Raw genomic sequence first — 4,749 nt, forward strand, 5'->3', positions numbered from 1 at the left:
TACTGGGAATTCCTCGTTCATGGGGAACAATTGCAAGCCCCAATCCCTAGCACGAAGGAGGTTCAGCGGGTTACCCCGACCTTTCGGCCTAGGAAGACACGCTGATTCCTTCAGTGTAGCGCGCGTGCGGCCCAGAACATCTAAGGGCATCACAGACCTGTTATTGCTCAATCTCGTGCGGCTAGAAGCCGCCTGTCCCTCTAAGAAGAAAAGTAATCGCTGACAGCACGAAGGATGTCACGCGACTAGTTAGCAGGCTAGAGTCTCGTTCGTTATCGGAATTAACCAGACAAATCGCTCCACCAACTAAGAACGGCCATGCACCACCACCCACCGAATCAAGAAAGAGCTATCAATCTGTCAATCCTTCCGGTGTCCGGGCCTGGTGAGGTTTCCCGTGTTGAGTCAAATTAAGCCGCAGGCTCCACTCCTGGTGGTGCCCTTCCGTCAATTCCTTTAAGTTTCAGCTTTGCAACCATACTTCCCCCGGAACCCAAAAGCTTTGGTTTCCCGGAGGCTGCCCGCCGAGTCATCGGAGGAACTGCGGCGGATCGCTGGCTGGCATCGTTTATGGTTAGAACTAGGGCGGTATCTGATCGCCTTCGAACCTCTAACTTTCGTTCTTGATTAATGAAAACATACTTGGCAAATGCTTTCGCTTCTGTTCGTCTTGCGACGATCCAAGAATTTCACCTCTAACGTCGCAATACGAATGCCCCCGCCTGTCCCTATTAATCATTACCTCGGGTTCCGAAAACCAACAAAATAGAACCGAGGTCCTATTCCATTATTCCATGCACACAGTATTCAGGCGGGCTTGCCTGCTTTAAGCACTCTAATTTGTTCAAAGTAAACGTGCCGGCCCACCGAGACACTCACTCAAGAGCACCCTGGTAGGATTGCAACGGGGTCCGCCTCGGGACGCACGAGCACGCACGAGGCGCGTCGCACGCCTTCAGCTCGCCCCACCGGCAGGACGTCCCACGATACATGCCAGTTAAACACCGACGGGCGGTGAACCAACAGCGTGGGACACAAATCCAACTACGAGCTTTTTAACCGCAACAACTTTAATATACGCTATTGGAGCTGGAATTACCGCGGCTGCTGGCACCAGACTTGCCCTCCAATAGATACTCGTTAAAGGATTTAAAGTGTACTCATTCCGATTACGGGGCCTCGGATGAGTCCCGTATCGTTATTTTTCGTCACTACCTCCCCGTGCCGGGAGTGGGTAATTTGCGCGCCTGCTGCCTTCCTTGGATGTGGTAGCCGTTTCTCAGGCTCCCTCTCCGGAATCGAACCCTGATTCCCCGTTACCCGTTACAACCATGGTAGGCGCAGAACCTACCATCGACAGTTGATAAGGCAGACATTTGAAAGATGCGTCGCCGGTACGAGGACCGTGCGATCAGCCCAAAGTTATTCAGAGTCACCAAGGCAAACGGACCGGACGAGCCGACCGATTGGTTTTGATCTAATAAAAGCGTCCCTTCCATCTCTGGTCGGGACTCTGTTTGCATGTATTAGCTCTAGAATTACCACAGTTATCCAAGTAACGTGGGTACGATCTAAGGAACCATAACTGATTTAATGAGCCATTCGCGGTTTCACCTTAATGCGGCTTGTACTGAGACATGCATGGCTTAATCTTTGAGACAAGCATATGACTACTGGCAGGATCAACCAGGGAGCTGCGTCAACTAGAGCTGAGCAGCCGGCCGCCCGGGAGTGTGTCCCGGGGGCCCGCGCGAACACGCAAGCGTCCGCTCAATTATTCTGCAAACAGGAGGAGGCTGAGCTCCCCTGCACAATACACCTCGAAACCCTCTCAGGTCCCGGCGGCGCGCAGCGCCGTCCTAAGTACTTGGTCGGGTTCGAGAGAGGCGCAATCGCCCGGAGTTTGGCGAGTAGACGCTTTAGGTGCGACCACCCGTGCTCCCAACTGAGCTTGCCGCTGCCGACAGAGGCCCGGGAGCGTGCTGTCGTGGCATTGCCGGCGGGAGACAACACGCGCCACCTACGGTGGCCGGCAGCTCCAACGCCAGCGCCACAGAAGGACAAAAGCCCCACTTGGGTGCCGAAGCGAACTCTCCCAGCACAGCGCACGCGCCAACACGTCCGCACAGCTGCGATACAATCCACCTGCGAGAACCGCAGAGGCGACCGAGCAGCAGACGGCGTCGCGGCGCCGAGCGCCGGGCGGCGGCGCATCCTCAGCGCACACAGTCCTCAATCGGACCAGCACACTGCAGATGTCCACCGCGCTTCGCACCGGGCCCGCGAGGACCTACTTTGGCCGCACGGCGCCGCGTGCAGGGTGCGCCGGCGCGCAGCTGCGCCGCCTGCCGCCTCCGTCGGCCGGCGCGCCTGCCACTGGCCGCCCCCACCAGCCGGCTGTAGCGCGTGCGCCCACGCACCGCGCGGCCAGCACGCCGGGAGGCCCCCCCTCACCGGCCGGGGACGGTCCCACCCAGCCACCGCCGCGTATCGCTTCACACCCACATGCCATTCACGTTCGTGGGCATGGTGGGTATCGCTGAAACAACCGGTTGGTAGCTCAACCGATCGTCGCCATCACTGATTCACCTCTAGCGAGAACAACCGCACCACAACGGTTTACCAGTTCTTCATTTGCGTAACGTCACCAGCAAACGTAGACGTCCATCGCCATTTGCAAATTCAACGATTGTTGCATGCCTGTGTCAGGTGTCACGACACACTATGTCTGCCCACATACACGCAACAACATGTGCACGCTTCGCGAACACGTGGAAGGTGGCCCCCGTACGTATGCGATGTCCATTGCGCGAACGACTGTCAACCGGCCTCTGTCGCATGTCGCAGATGTGGAACGCAGTGCACCATGCTATCACGGTGTGTGAGAAGAGACGACTACGTCTGACAACACGCGCCACTACATCAACAGACGGCTCATGCTGATCGCCATCCACGGCATACCATACTTCAATCCAGCTCTTATAGGGAGACGACACGTAGCTGAGTGCACAATATTTGGACCGTATGGTTCGCCGTTGTTGGCGCAGTCGTGGTACGGTCACACATGTACCACGATGTATCATTCAGTACATGAGGACCAATGTGCAGTACAGTGTGTGATTTGGACGTACAACATCAGCGGACAGTTGACACAAGCCGTACCACAACGTAGGCTGTGCTTCGCCATGCGAATGCCAATGAACAACTGCGAAGGGCATTGAGCATGTACGTCCTGCTGCCATCCGCATTACAGTGTATAGCTGCAAGGTGTTTAACATGAAGCGATACTCTGGGGACCGGGCAGTGCGAGTAGCAAACTATATTGCGGGGGTTGCAGTTAGGCAACACTACACTAATTTAACGCGTCGTATGACAATTACAGAGCAGGTTAAGGCCCAACGTGTGTTGGGTTAAGGTACAATATAGGTTAGGTTAAGGTACAATATAGGTTAGGTTACGGTACAATATGGGTTAGGTTAAGGGACAATATGGGTTAGGTTAAGGGACAATATAGGTTAGGTTAAGGGACAATATGGGTTAGGTTAAGGGACAATATGGGTTAGGTTAAGGGACAATATGGGTTAGGTTAAGGGACAATATGGGTTAGGTTAAGGGACAATATAGGTTAGGTTAAGGGACAATATAGGTTAGGTTAAGGGACAATATAGGTTAGGTTAAGGGACAATATAGGTTAGGTTAAGGGACAATATAGGTTAGGTTAAGGGACAATATAGGTTAGGTTAAGGGACAATATAGGTTAGGTTAAGGGACAATATAGGTTAGGTTAAGGGACAATATAGGTTAGGTTAAGGGACAATATAGGTTAGGTTAAGGGACAATATAGGTTAGGTTAAGGGACAATATAGGTTAGGTTAAGGGACAATATCGGTTAGGTTAAGGGACAATATGGGTTAGGTTAAGGGACAATATAGGTTAGGTTAAGGGACAATATAGGTTAGGTTAAGGGACAATATAGGTTAGGTTAAGGGACAATATAGGTTAGGTTAAGGGACAATATAGGTTAGGTTAAGGGACAATATAGGTTAGGTTAAGGGACAATATAGGTTAGGTTAAGGGACAATATGGGTTAGGTTAAGGGACAATATAGGTTAGGTTAAGGGACAATATAGGTTAGGTTAAGGGACAATATGGGTTAGGTTAAGGGACAATATGGGTTAGGTTAAGGCGCAATATGGGTTAGGTTAAGGCGCAATATAGGTTAGGTTAAGCGACAATATGGGTTAGGTTAAGGGACAATATAGGTTAGGTTAAGGCGCAATATGGGTTAGGTTAAGGCGCAATATGGGTTAGGTTAAGGCGCAATATGGGTTAGGTTAAGGCGCAATATGGGTTAGGTTAAGGCGCAATATGGGTTAGGTTAAGGCGCAATATGGGTTAGGTTAAGGCGCAATATGGGTTAGGTTAAGGCGCAATATGGGTTAGGTTAAGGCGCAATATGGGTTAGGTTAAGGCGCAATATGGGTTAGGTTAAGGCGCAATATGGGTTAGGTTAAGGCGCAATATGGGTTAGGTTAAGGCGCAATATGGGTTAGGTTAAGGCGCAATATGGGTTAGGTTAAGGCGCAATATGGGTTAGGTTAAGGTACACATTGTTGTAAGGAAAGGTGTATTGGGGGGGGGGGGGGGGGGGCGGCGGCGGCGGCGGCCGGTTTGTTGATTGTGATTATAGTAAGTGGATGCCTGCGGCATCATCTGATTTGCCACGTCAGGATGCACCTTTGGCTCATG

At 52.1% G+C, this 4,749-nt stretch overlaps 1 non-coding gene across 1 annotated transcript in view; it reads right to left on the reverse strand.

Annotated features, from left to right (window-relative positions):
• The window catches only part of LOC126449109 (small subunit ribosomal RNA), a 1,910-nt gene extending 217 nt beyond the window's left edge, over nt 1-1,693 (reverse strand). Inside the window, exon 1 of the ribosomal RNA XR_007584336.1 lies at nt 1-1,693. This exon is cut by the window's left edge and continues 217 nt beyond it. This is a non-coding gene — a ribosomal RNA (small subunit ribosomal RNA).
• Between the last annotated feature and the right edge of the window lie 3,056 nt (nt 1,694-4,749).

The sequence above is a fragment of the Schistocerca serialis genome, unplaced genomic scaffold, assembly GCF_023864345.2.
Source record: "Schistocerca serialis cubense isolate TAMUIC-IGC-003099 unplaced genomic scaffold, iqSchSeri2.2 HiC_scaffold_655, whole genome shotgun sequence".
Classification (NCBI taxonomy): Eukaryota; Metazoa; Arthropoda; class Insecta; order Orthoptera; family Acrididae; genus Schistocerca; species Schistocerca serialis.